Below are 14,215 nucleotides of genomic sequence, written 5' to 3'. Positions count from 1 at the left end.
GTGGGGGATATTTAGGGTGGCAGTGTGTGGGGATATTTAGGGTGGCAGTGTGGGGATATTTAGGGTGGAGTGTGTGGGGATATTTAAGGTGGCTGTGTGGGGGGATATGCAGTGTGACAGTGTGGGGGGATATTGTGTGTGGCTGTGTGGGGGGTATTTAGTGTGGCAGTGTGGGGGATAGTTAGGGTGGCAGTGTGTGGGGATATTTAGGGTGGCAGTGTGTGGGAAAATTTAGGGTGGCAGTGTGGGGATATTTAGAGTGGCAGGGTGTGGGGATATTTAATGTGGCAGTGTGGGGGAATATTTAGGGTGGCAGTGTGTGGGAATATTTAGGGTGGCAGTGTGGGGATATTTAGGGTGGCAGGGTGTGGGGATATTTAGGGTGGCAGTGTGGGGATATTTAGAGTGGCAGGGTGTGGGGATATTTAGGGTGGCAGTGTGGGGATATTTAGGGTGGCAGTGTGGGGATATTTAGGGTGGCAGTGTGGGGGGATATTTAGGGTGGCTGTGAGGGGTGTTATTTAGGGTGGCTGTGAGGGGTGTTATTTAGTGAGGCAGTGAGGGGGTTATTTAGGGTGGCATTGTGGGGATATTTAGGGTTGCTGTGTGGGGGGATATTTAGGGTGGCAGTGTGTGGGGATATTTAGGGTGGCAGTGTGTGGGAATATTTAGGGTGGCAGTGTGTGGGGATATTTAGGATGGCAGTGTGGGGGGATATTTCGGGTGGCAGTGGAGGGATATTTAGGGTGGCACTGTGGGGGTATATTTATGGTGGCAGTGGGGGGATATTTAGGGTGGCAGTGTGTGGGGGGGGGTATTCAGTGTGGCATTGTGAGGGGATATTCAGTGTGGCTGTGTGGGGGATATTTTGGGTGGCAGTATGTGAGGATATTTAGGGCGGCAGTGTGGGGATATTTAGTGTGGGAGTGTGTGGGAATATTTAGTGTGGCTGTGTGGGGGGATATTCAGCGTGGCAGTGTTAGGGGATATTCAGTGTGGCTGTGTGGGGGATATTTAGGGTGGCAGTGCGTGGGGATATTTAGGGTGGCAGTGTGGGGATATTTAGGGTGGCAGTTTGTGGGGATATTTAGGGTAGCAGTGTGGGAAAATTTAGTGTGGCAGTGTGGGGATATTTAGGGTGGCAGTGTGGGGATATTCAGTGTGGCAGTGTGTGGGGATATTTAAGGTGGCAGTGGGTGGGGATATTTAGGGTGGCAGTGGGTTGGGATATTTAGGGTGGCAGTGTGGGGGGACTTTAGGGTGGCTGTGTGGGGGGATATTTAGGATGGCAGTGTGGCGGGATATTTAGGGTGGCAGTGTGGGGATATTTAGGGTGGCAGTGTGGGGACATTTAGGGTGGCAGTGTGGGGATATTTAGGGTGGCAGTGTGGGGATATTTAGGGTGGCAGTGTGGGGGATATTTAGGGTGGCAGTGTGGGGGGATATTCAGTGTGGCAGTGTGAGGGGATATTCAGTGTGGCTGAATGGGCGATATTTAGGGTGGCAGTGTGTGGGGTTATTTAGGGTGGCAGTGTGTGGGGATATTTAGGGTGGCAGTGTGGGGGGTTATTTAGGGTGGCAGCGTCTGGGTTATGTAGGGTGGCAGTGTGGGGGGTTATTTAGGGTGGCAGTGTGGGGATATTTAGGGTGGCAGTGTGGGGATATATAGGGTGGCAGTGTGGGGATATTTAGGGTGGCAGTGTGGGGATATTTAGGGTGGAAGTTTGGGGATATTTAGGGTGGCAGTGTGGGTTGATATTTGGGGTGGCAGTGTGGGGGGATATTCAATGTGGCATTATGAGGGGATATTCAGTTTGTCTATGTGGGGGGATATTTAGGGTGACAGTGTGGGGATATTTAGGGTGGCAGTGTGGGGGGATATTTAGGGTGGCAGTGTGGGTGGATATTTAGGGTGGCAGTGTGGGGGGATATTTAGTGTGGCAGTGTGGGGATATTTAGGGTGGCAGTGTGGGGATATATAGGGTGGCAGTGTGTGGGGATATTTAGGTTGGCAGTGTGGGGTTATACAGGGTGGCAGTGTGGGGGGTTATTTATGGTTGCAGTGTGTGGGGATATTTAGGGTGGCAGTGTGGGGATATTTAGGGCGGCAGTGTGCGGGGGTATTTAGGGTGGCAGTGGGGGGATATTTAAGGTGGCAGTGTGGGGGGATATTTAGGGTGATAGTGGGGGGATATTTAGGGTGGCAGTGTGGGGGGATATTTGGGTGGCAGTATGGGGATATTTAGGGTGGCAGTGTGGGGATATTTAAGGTGGCAGTGTGGGGGGATATTTAGGGTGATAGTGTGGGGGGATATTTAGGGTGGCAGTTTTGGGGGATATTTAGGGTGGCAGTGTGGGGGGATATTTAGGGTGGCAGTTTTGGGGGATATTTAGGGTGGCAGTGTGGGGGGATATTTAGGGTGATAGTGTGGGGGGATATTTAGGGTGGCAGTGTGGGGGGATATTTAGGGTGGCAGTGTGGGGGGATATTTAGGGTGGCAGTTTTGGGGGATATTTAGGGTGGCAGTGGGGGGATATTTAAGGTGGCAGTGTGGGGGGATATTTAGGGTGATAGTGGGGGGATATTTAGGGTGGCAGTGTGGGGGTATATTTTGGGTGGCAGTGTGGGGGGATATTTAGGGTGGCAGTGTGGGGATATTTAGGGTGGCAGTGTGGGGATATTTAGGGTGGCAGTGTGGGGATATTTAGGGTGGCAGTGTGGGGATATATAGGGTGGCAGTGTGTGGGGATATTTAGGTTGGCAGTGTGGGGTTATACAGGGTGGCAGTGTGTGGGGATTTTTAGGGTGGCAGTGTGGGGATTATTTAGGGTGGCAGTGTGGGGGGTTATTTAGGGTTGCAGTGTGTGGGGATATTTAGGGTGGCAGTGTGGGGATATTTAGGGCGGCAGTGTGCGGGGGTATTTAGGGTGGCAGTGGGGGGATATTTAAGGTGGCAGTGTGGGGGGATATTTCGGGTGATAGTGGGGGGATATTTAGGGTGGCGGTGTGGTGGGATATTTATGGTGGCAGTGGTGGGATATTTAGGGTGGCAGTGTGTGGGGGATATTCAGTGTGGTATTGTGAGGGGATATTCAGTGTGGCCTTGTGGGGGATATTTGGGGTGGCAGTGTGTGGGGATATTTAGGGTGGCACTGTGTGGGGATATTTAGGGTGGCAGTGTGTTGGGGGATATTTGGGGTGGCAGTGTGTGGGGATATTTTGTGTGGCTGTGTGGGGGGATTTTCAGTGTGGCAGTGAGAGGGGATATTCAGTGTGGCTGTGTGGGTAATATTTAGGTTGGCAATGTGTGGGGATATTTAGGGTGGCAGTGTGTGGGGATATTTAGGGTGGCAGTGTGGGGATATTTAGGGTGGCAGTTTGTGGGGATATTTAGGGTGGCAGTGTGGGGATATTTAGGGCGGCAGTGTGTGGGAGTATTTAGGGTGGCAGTGGGGGGATATTTAGGGTGGCAGTGTGTGGGAGTATTTAGGGTGGCAGTGGGGGGATATTTAGGGTGGCAGTGTGGGGGGATATTTAGGGTGGCAGTTTGGGGATATTCAGTGTGGCAGTGTGGGGTTATTTAGGTTGGCAGCGTGTGGGGATATTTAGGGTGGCAGTGTGGGGGGTTATTTAGGTTGGCAGTGTGTGGGAATATTTAGGGTGGCAGTGTGGGGGGTTATTTAGGGTGGCAGCGTGGGGATATTTAGGGTGGAAGTGTATGGGAGTATTTAGGGTGGCAGTGGGGGGATATTTAGGGTGGCTGTGTGGGGGGTTATTTAGGGTGGCAGTGGGGGGATATTTAGGTTGGCGGTGTGTGGGGATATTTAGGGTGGCAGTGTGTGGATATTCAGTGTGGCAGTGTGGGGGGTGCTTTAGGGTGTCAGTGTGGGAATATTTAGGCTGGCAGTGTTGGGATATTTAGGGTGGTAGTTTGGGGATATTTTGGGTGGCTGTGTGGGGATATTTAGGATTGCAGTGTAGGAATATTGAGGGTGGCAGTGTGGGGGGATGTCCAGTGTGGCAGTGTGTGGGGATATTTAGGGTGGCAGTGTGGGGTTATTTAGGGTGGCAGTGTGTGGGGATATTTAGGGTGGCAGTGTTGGGGGTTATTTAGGGTGGGCATTGTGGATTGATATTTAGGGTGGCAGTGTGGGGTTACTTAGGGTGGCAGTGTGTGGGGATATTTAGGGTGGCAGTGTGGGGATATTTAGGGTGGCAGTGTGGGGATATTTAGGGTGGCAGTGTGTGGGAATATTTAGGGTGGCAGTGTGGGGGGTTATTTAGGGTGGCAGTGTGGGGGGATATTTAGGGTGGCAGTGTGGGGGTTTATTTAGGGTGACAGTGTGTGGGGATATTCAGTGTGGCTGTGTGGGCGATATTTAGGGTGTCAGTGTGTGGGGATATTTAGGGTGGCAGTGTGTGGGGATATTTAGGGTGGCAGTGTGAGGGGTTATTTAGGGTGGCAGTGGGGGGATATTTAGGGTGGCAGTGTGGGGGGATATTTAGGGTGGCTGTGTGGGGGGATATTTGGGGAGGCAGTGTGGGGGGATATTTAGGGTGGCAGTGTGGGGGGATATTTAGGATGGCAGTGTGGGGGTATATTTAGGGTGGCTGCTTGGGGGGATATTTTGGGTGGCAGTTTGGGGATATTTAGGGTGGCAGTGTGGGGGGATATTTAGGGTGGCAGTGTGTGGAGATATTTAGGGTGGCAGTGTGTGGGGTTATTTAGGGTGGCATTGTGGGGGGATATTTAGGTAGCATTGTGTTGGGATATTGCGGGTGGCAGTGTGGGGGGATATTTAGGGTAGCAGTGTGGGGGGAAATTTAGGGTTGCAGTGGGGGGATATTTAGGGTGGCAGTGTGGGGGATGTTTAGGGTGGCAGTGTGTGGGGATATTTAGGGTGGCAGTGTGTGGGGTTATTTAGGGTGGCATTGTGGGGGGATATTTAGGGTGGCATTGTGGGGGGATATTTAGGGTGTCTGTGTGGGGATATTTTGGGTAGCAGTGTGGGGGGAAATTTAGGGTGGCAGTGGGGGGATATTTTGCGTGGCAGTGTGCGGGGATATTTAGGGTGGCAGTGTGGGGGGTTATTTAGGGTGGCAGTGTGGGGATATTTAGTGCGGCAGTGTATGGGAGTATTTAGGGTGGCAGTGGGGGATATTTAGGGTGGCAGTGTGGGGGGTTATTTAGTGTGGCAGTGGGGGGATATTTAGGTTGGCGGTGTGTGGGGATATTTAGGGTGGCAGTGTGTGGATATTCAGTGTGGCAGTGTGGGGGGTGCTTTAGTGTGTCAGTGTGGGAATATTTAGGCTGGCAGTGTTGGGATATTTAGGGTGGTAATTTGGGGATATTTTGGGTGGCTGTGTGGGGATATTTAGGATTGCAGTGTAGGAATATTGAGGGTGGCAGTGTGGGGGGATATTCAGTGTGGCAGTGTGTGGGGATATTTAGGGTGGCAGTGTGGGGTTATTTAGGGTGGCAGTGTGTGGGGATATTTAGGGTGGCAGTGTTGGGGGTTATTTAGGGTGGGCATTGTGGATTGATATTTAGGGTGGCAGTGTGGGGTTACTTAGGGTGGCAGTGTGTGGGGATATTTAGGGTGGCAGTGTGGGGATATTTAGGGTGGCAGTGTGGGGATATTTAGGGTGGCAGTGTGTGGGAATATTTAGGGTGGCTGTGTGGGGGGTTATTTAGGGTGGCAGTGTGGGGGGTTATTTAGGGTGGCAGTGTGGGGGGATATTTAGGGTGGCTGTGTGGGGGGATATTTAGGGTGGCAATGTGGGGTTATTTAGGGTGGCAGTGTGGGGATATCTAGGGTGGCAGTGTGTGGGAATATTTAGGGTGGCAGTGTGGGGGGTTATTTAGGGTGGCAGTGTGGGGGGTTATTTAGGGTGGCAGTGTGGGGGGGATATTTAGGGTGTCTGTGTGTGGGGATATTCAGTGTGGCTGTGTGGGCGATATTTAGGGTGGCAGTGTGTGGGGATATTTAGGGTGGCAGTGTGAGGGGTTATTTAGGGTGGCAGTGGGGGGATATTTAGGGTGGCAGTGTGGGGGATATTTAGGGTGGCTGTGTGGGGGGATATTTAGGGAGGCAGTGTGGGGGGATATTTAGAGTGGCAGTGTGGGGGGGATATTTAGGATGGCAGTGTGGGGGGATATTTAGGGTGGCTGCTTGGGGGGATATTTTGGGTGGCAGTTTGGGGATATTTAGGGTGGCAGTGTGGGGGATATTTAGGGTGGCAGTGTGTGGGGATATTTAGGGTGACAGTGTGTGGGGTTATTTAGGGTGGCATTGTGGGGGGATATTTAGGGTGGCATTGTGTTGGGATATTGCGGGTGGCAGTGTGGGGGGATATTTAGGGTAGCAGTGTGGGGGGAAATTTAGGGTGGCAGTGGGGGGATATTTAGGGTGGCAGTGTGGGGGGATATTTAGGGTGGCAGTGTGGGGGGATATTTAGGGTGGCATTGTGTGGGGATATTTAGGGTGGCAGTGTGTGGGGTTATTTAGGGTGGCATTGTGGGGGGATATTTAGGGTGTCTGTGTGGGGACATTTTGGGTAGCAGTGTGGGGGCGAAATTTAGGGTGGCAGTGGGGTGATATTTTGCGTGGCAGTGTGCGGGGATATTTAGGGTGGCAGTGTGGGGGGTTATTTAGGGTGGCAGTGTGGGGATATTTAGGGCGGCAGTGTATGGGAGTATTTAGGGTGGCAGTGGGGGGATATTTAGGGTGGCAGTGTGGGGGGTTATTTTGGGTGGCAGTGGGGGGATATTTAGGTTGGCGGTGTGTGGGGATATTTAGGGTGGCAGTGTGTGGATATTCAGTGTGGCAGTGTGGGGGGTGCTTTAGGGTGTCAGTGTGGGAATATTTAGGCTGGCAGTGTTGGGATATTTAGGGTGGTAGTTTGGGGATATTTTGGGTGGCTGTGTGGGGATATTTAGGATTGCAGTGTAGGAATATTGAGGGTGGCAGTGTGGGGGGATATTCAGTGTGGCAGTGTGTGGCGATATTTAGGGTGGCAGTGTGGGGTTATTTAGGGTGGCAGTGTGTGGGGATATTTAGGGTGGCAGTGTTGGGGGTTATTTAGGGTGGGCATTGTGGATTGATATTTAGGGTGGCAGTGTGGGGTTACTTAGGGTGGCAGTGTGTGGGGATATTTAGGGTGGCAGTGTGGGGATATTTAGGGTGGCAGTGTGTGGGAATATTTAGGGTGGCTGTGTGGGGGGTTATTTAGGGTGGCAGTGTGGGGGGTTATTTAGGGTGGCAGTGTGGGGGGGATATTTAGGGTGGCTGTGTGGGGGGATATTTAGGGTGGCAGTGTGGGGATATTTAGGGTGTCAGTGTGGGGATATTTAGGGTGGCAGTGTGTGGGAATATTTAGGGTGGCAGTGTGGGGGGTTATTTAGGGTGGCAGTGTGGGGGGTTATTTAGGGTGGCAGTGTGGGGGGGATATTTTGGGTGGCTGTGTGGGGGGATATTTTGGGTGGCAGTGTGGGGGGTATATTTAGGGTGGCAGTGTGGGGGGATATTTAGGGTGGCAGTGTTGCGGGTTATTTAGGGTGACAGTGTGTGGGGATATTCAGTGTGGCTGTGTGGGCGATATTTAGGGTGTCAGTGTGTGGGGATATTTAGGGTGGCAGTGTGTGGGGATATTTAGGGTGGCAGTGTGAGGGGTTATTTAGGGTGGCAGTGGGGGGATATTTAGGGTGGCAGTGTGGGGGGATATTTAGGGTGGCTGTGTGGGGGGATATTTAGGGAGGCAGTGTGGGGGGATATTTAGGGTGGCAGTGTGGGGGGGATATTTAGGATGGCAGTGTGGGGGGATATTTAGGGTGGCTGCTTGGGGGGATATTTTGGGTGGCAGTTTGGGGATATTTAGGGTGGCAGTGTGGGGGGATATTTAGGGTGGCAGTGTGTGGGGATATTTCGGTTGGCAGTGTGTGGGGTTATTTAGGGTGGCATTGTGGGGGGATATTTAGGGTGGCATTGTGTTGGGATATTGCGGGTGGCAGTGTGGGGGGATATTTAGGGTGTCTCTGTGGCGATATTTTGGGTAGCAGTGTGGGGGGAAATTTAGGGTGGCAGTGGGGGGATATTTAGCGTGGCAGTGTGGGGGGAAATTTAGGGTGGCAGTGTGGGGGATATTTAGGGTGGCAGTGTGTGGGGATATTTAGGGTGGCAGTGTGTGGGGTTATTTAGGGTGGCATTGTGGGGGGATATTTAGGGTGGCATTGTGGGGGGATATTTAGGGTGTCTGTGTGCGGATATTTTGGGTAGCAGTGTGGGGGGAAATTTAGGGTGCCAGTGGGGGGATATTTTGCGTGGCAGTGTGCGGGGATATTTAGGGTGGCAGTGGAGGGATATTTAGGGTGGCACTGTGTGAGGGGATATTCAGTGTGGCATTCTGAGGGGATATTCAGTGTGGCTGTGTGAGGGATATTTAGGGTGGCAGTATGTGGGGATATTTAGGGTGGGAATGTGTGGGGATATTTAGGGTGGCAGTGTGGGGTCACTTAGGGTGGCAGTGTGTGGGGATATTTAGGGTGGCAGTGTGGGGATATTTAGGGTGGCAGTGTGGGGATTATTAGGGTGGCAGTGTGTGGGAATATTTAGGGTGGCTGTGTGGGGGGATATTTTGGGTGGCAGTGTGGGGGTTATTTAGGGTGGCAGTGTGGGGGGGATATTTAGGGTGGCTGTGTGGGGGGATATTTAGGGTGGCAGTGTGGGGGGTTATTTAGGGTGGCAGTGTGGGGGGTTATTTAGGGTGGCAGTGTGGGGGGTTATTTAGGGTGGCTGTGTGGGGGGATATTTAGGGTGGCAGTGTGTGGGAATATTTAGGGTGGCAGTGTGGGGGGTTATTTTGGGTGGCAGTGTGGGGGATTATTTAGGGTGGCAGTGTGGGGGGGATATTTAGGGTGGCTGTGTGGGGGGATATTTTGGGTGGCAGTGTGGGGGGATATTTAGGGTGGCAGTGTGGGGGGATATTTAGGGTGGCAGTGTGGGGGGTTATTTAGGGTGGCAGTGTGGGGGGATATTTAGGGTGGCAGTGTGTGGGGTTATTTAGGGTGGCTTTGTGGGGGGATATTTAGGGTGGCATTGTGGGGGCATATTGCGGGTGGCAGTGTGGGGGGATATTTAGGGTGTCTGTGTGGGGATATTTTGGGTAGCAGTGTGGGGGGAAATTTAGGGTGGCAGTGGGGGGATATTTTGCGTGGCTGTGTGGGGGGATATTTTGGGTGGCAGTGTGGGGGGATATTTAGGGTGGCAGTGTGGGGGGATATTTAGGGTGGCAGTGTGGGCGGTTATTTAGGGTGACAGTGTGTGGGGATATTCAGTGTGGCTGTGTGGGCGATATTTAGGGTGTCAGTGTGTGGGGATATTTAGGGTGGCAGTGTGTGGGGATATTTAGGGTGGCAGTGTGAGGGGTTATTTAGGGTGGCAGTGGGGGGAAATTTAGGGTGGCAGTGTGGGGGGATATTTAGGGTGGCTGTGTGGGGGGATATTTAGGGAGGCAGTGTGGGGGGATATTGAGGGTGGCAGTGTGGGGGGATATTTAGGGTGTCTCTGTGGCGATATTTTGGGTAGCAGTGTGGGGGGAAATTTAGGGTGGCAGTGGGGGGATATTTAGGGTGGCAGTGTGTGGGGATATTTAGGGTGGCAGTGTGTGGGGTTATTTAGGGTGGCATTGTTGGGGGATATTTAGGGTGGCATTGTGGGGGGATATTTAGGGTGTCTGTGTGCGGATATTTTGGGTAGCAGTGTGGGGGGAAATTTAGGGTGGCAGTGGGGGGATATTTTGCGTGGCAGTGTGCGGGGTTATTTAGGGTGGCAGTGGAGGGATATTTAGGGTGGCAGTGTGTGAGGGGATATTCAGTGTGGCATTGTGAGTGGATATTCAGTGTGGCTGTGTGAGGGATATTTAGAGTGGCAGTATGTGGGGATATTTAGGGTGGGAATGTGTGGGGATATTTAGGGTGGCAGTGTGGGGTCACTTAGGGTGGCAGTGTGTGGTGATATTTAGGGTGGCTGTGTGGGGGGTTATTTAGGGTGGCAGTGTGGGGGGTTATTTAGGGTGGCAGTGTGGGGGGGATATTTAGGGTGGCTGTGTGGGGGGATATTTAGGGTGGCAGTGTGGGGGGATATTTAGGGTGGCAGTGTGGGGGGATATTTAGGGTGGCAGTGTGGGGGGTTATTTAGGGTGGCAGTGTGGGGGGTTATTTAGGGTGGCAGTGTGGGGGGGATATTTAGGGTGGCTGTGTGGGGGGATATTTAGGGTGGCAGTGTGTGGGAATATTTAGGGTGGCAGTGTGGGGGGTTATTTTGGGTGGCAGTGTGGGGGGTTATTTAGGGTGGCAGTGTGGGGGGGATATTTAGGGTGGCTGTGTGGGGGGATATTTTGGGTGGCAGTGTGGGGGGATATTTAGGGTGGCAGTGTGGGGGGATATTTAGGGTGGCAGTGTGGGGGGTTATTTAGGGTGACAGTGTGTGGGGATATTCAGTGTGGCTGTGTGGGCGATATTTAGGGTGGCAGTGTGTGGGGATATTTAGGGTGGCAGTGTGTGGGGATATTTAGGGTGGCAGTGTGTGGGGTTATTTAGGGTGGCAGTGTGGGGGGATATTTAGGGTGGCTGTGTGGGGGGATATTTAGGGAGGCAGTGTGTGGGGATATTTATGGTGGCAGTGTGGGGGGGATATTTAGGATGGCAGTGTGGGGGGATATTTAGGGTGGCTGCTTGGGGGGGATATTTAGGGTGGCAGTTTGGGGATATTTAGGGTGGCAGTGTGTGGGGATATTTAGGGTGGCAGTGTGTGGGGATATTTAGGGTGGCAGTGTGTGGGGTTATTTAGGGTGGCATTGTGGAGGGATATTTAGGGTGGCATTGTGTTGGGATATTGCGGGTGGCAGTGTGGGGGGATATTTAGGGTGTCTCTGTGGGGATATTTTGGGTAGCAGTGTGGGGGGAAATTTAGGGTGGCAGTGGGGGGATATTTAGCGTGGCAGTGTGGGGGGATATTTAGAGTGGCAGTGTGGGGGGATATTTAGGTTGGCAGTGTGTGGCGATATTTAGGGTGGCAGTGTGTGGGGTTATTTAGGGTGGCATTGTGGGGGCATATTGCGGGTGGCAGTGTGGGGGGATATTTAGGGTGTCTGTGTGGGGATATTTTGGGTAGCAGTGTGGGGGGAAATTTAGGGTGGCAGTGGGGGGATATTTTGCGTGGCAGTGTGCGGGGATATTTAGGGTGGCAGTGGAGGGATATTTAGGGTGGCACTGTGTGAGGGGATATTCAGTGTGGCATTGTGAGGGGATATTCAGTGTGGCTGTGTGAGGGATATTTAGGGTGGCAGTATGTGGGGTTATTTAGGGTGGGAATGTGTGGGGATATTTAGGGTGGCAGTGTGGGGATATTCAGTGTAGCAATGTGGGGGGTTATTTATGGTGGCAGTGTGGGGATATTTTGGGTGGCAGTGTGGGGATATTTTGGGTAGCAGTGTGGGGGGAAATTTAGGGTGGCAGTGTGGGGATATTTAGGGTCGCAATGTGGCGATATTTAGGGTGGCTGTGTGGGGATATTTAGGGTGGCAGTGTGGTGGGAAATTTAGGGTGGCAGTTTGGGGATATTTAGGGTGGCAGTGTGTGGGGATATTTGGGGTGGCAGTGTGTGGTGATATTTAGGGTGGCAGTGTGTGGGGTTATTTAGGGTGGCATTGTGGGGGGATATTTAGGGTGGCAGTGTGGGGATATTTCGGGTGGCAGTGTGGGGGGATATTTAGTGTGGCAGTGTGGGGGGATAGTTAGGGTGGCAGTGTGGGGGTAAATTTATTGTGCCAGTGTGGGGGGATATTTAGGGTGGCAATGTGTGGGGATATCTAGGGTGGCAGTGTGGGGTGATATTTAGGGTGGCATTATGTGGCGATATTTAGGGTGGCAGTATGTGGGGATATTTAGGGTGGCAGTGTGGGGGGATATTTAGTGTGGCAGTGTGGGGGGATATTTAGGGTGGCAGTGTGGGGTGATATTTAGGGTGGCAGTGTGGGGTGATATTTAGGGTGGCAGTATGTTGGGATATTTAGGGTGGCAGTATGTGGGGTAATTTAGGGTGGCGTTGTGGGGAAATATTTACCTTGGCAATGTGTGTGGATATTTGGGAGGCAGTGTAGGGTATTTAGTGTGGCTTTGTGGGTATATTTAGGGTGGCTGTGTGGTGGTATATTTAGGGTGCTATGTGTGGGCATATTTAGGTTGGCAATGTGGGGGATATTTAGGATGGTAATGTGGGGGATATTTAGAAGGCAGTGTAGGGTATTTAGGATGGCTGTGTGGGGGATATTTAGGGTGGCAATGTGGGGGGTATTTAGGGTGGCAATGTGGGGATATTTAGGGTGGCAATGTGGGAATATTTAGGGTAGCAATGTGGGGGACATATATGGTGGCAATTTGAGGATATTTAGGGTGGCAATGTATGGGGTATTTGGAGTGGGAGTGTGGGGGTATTTACGGTGTCAGTGTGGGCGATATTTAGGGTGGCAGTGTGGGGGTATTTACGGTGTCAGTGTGAGGGTATTTAGGGTGACAGTGTTGTGGGGGTATTTAAGGTGGCAGTGTGGGGCTGCACGTGGCTGGGGTTACAGAGATCGTGAGAGTTGGAAGTTACACTGGTGTTTGGGTTACAGAGTTGGGTGCGGGTTGAAGGCTGCACTGGGGGTGGAGTTACAGATGTGGGGGGATTGGAGGACTGCACTTGTGAGGTTACTGAGATCGGGAGACTTGGAAGTTACACTGGAGTTAGGGTTACGGAGATGGGGGCATTGGAGGGCTGCACTGGTGTTGGGTTTACAGCGATGGGGGCGGGTTGGAAGGTTGCACTGTGGTTGTGGTTACAAAGATAGAGAGGGTTGGAGGGTTGGACTGAGGTTGGGGTTATAGAGATAGGGAGGGTGGGAGGGTTGCATCTGGGGGTGGGAGGGGGCTTACAGAAATCCCTGGATTAGTCTGAAAGGGCCTGTTCTGCTTCGTTGTTGACTGAACCTGTCTCTTATGCCACAGGAAAGCTCAGAGTTCGCAATAATGGACAGGAAATTATAATGACAATCATCTGTTATTCCCAAATTAACATACACATAAAGAAGAAACAAGTTTGCATATATTAAGCTCTTTTCATACTCTTAAGACCAACTAAATATTTCCAGTCACTTCTCCAGTGTAGAAAAATTGCACAGCAAAATCCCAGAAACAAATGTGATGATTGGCAAGATAATTTGTTGGCTTAGGGTTCACTATGGGCCAGGAGAAAACTGTCCTGTTCTTTGTCCAATCATACTGTGGGGGATTTAACCCTCAGCTTAATGTCTTATCTGAAAAACAGCACTTCCAGGACTGCAGCATTCCCATGGTAGTGCCCAGAAGTGTCACCTGAGTTCATGTGCTCAAGACTCTGGGGCGTCATTCTCCGACCCCCCGCCGGGTCGGAGAATGGCCGTTGGCCGCCGTGAATCCCGCCCCCGCCGAAGTCTCCAGTACCGGAGATTGGGCGGGGGCGGGAATCGGGCCGCGCCGGTTGGCGCGACCCTCCGCTCAATTCTCCGGCCCGGATGGGCCGAAGACCCGCCCAGAAATTGCCTGTCCCGCCGGCGTAAATCAAAGCTGGTATTTACCGGCGGGACCAGGCGGCGTGAGCGGGCTCCGGGGTCCTGGGGGGGGGCGCGGGGCGATCTGACCCCAGGGGGTGCCCACACAGTGGCCTGGCCCGCGATCGGGGCCCACCGATCCGCGGGCGGACCTGTGCCGTGAGGGCACTCTTTCCCTTCCGCCTCCGCCACGGCCTCCACCATGGCGGAGGCGGAAGAGACTCTCCCCACTGCGCATGCGCGGGAAACTGTCGGCGGCCGCTGACGCTCCCGCGCATGCGCCGCATTTCCGCGCCAGCTGGCGGGACACCAAACGCCATTTCCGCCAGCTGGACGGGGCGGAAATCCCTCCGGCGTCGGCCTAGCCCCTCAATGTTGGGGCTCGGCCCCCAAAGATGCGGAGCATTCCGCACCTTTGGGCCGGCGCGATGCCCGTCTGATTGGCGCTGTTTTTGGCGCCAGTCGGCGGACATCGTGCCGTTGGGGGAGAATTTTGCCCCTGATGTTGGTTTTGAACCCACTGCATCCTGACATGGGTGTGATACCCCATAGCCAAAGCTGACATTTAAATGTACCTCAGAAGAATAT

General features: G+C 52.8%; 1 protein-coding gene across 6 annotated transcripts in view; it reads left to right on the top strand.

The window, feature by feature from the left end:
- LOC140395325 (ras-related protein Rab-37-like) overlaps window positions 1-14,215 on the top strand; it is an 844,903-nt gene that overhangs the window by 455,226 nt on the left and 375,462 nt on the right. The gene's annotated exons all lie outside the window — the stretch shown is intronic.

This window comes from Scyliorhinus torazame, chromosome 18, assembly GCF_047496885.1.
Source record: "Scyliorhinus torazame isolate Kashiwa2021f chromosome 18, sScyTor2.1, whole genome shotgun sequence".
NCBI lineage: Eukaryota > Metazoa > Chordata > Chondrichthyes > Carcharhiniformes > Scyliorhinidae > Scyliorhinus > Scyliorhinus torazame.
This window is presented reverse-complemented; position numbering and strand designations above follow the sequence as displayed.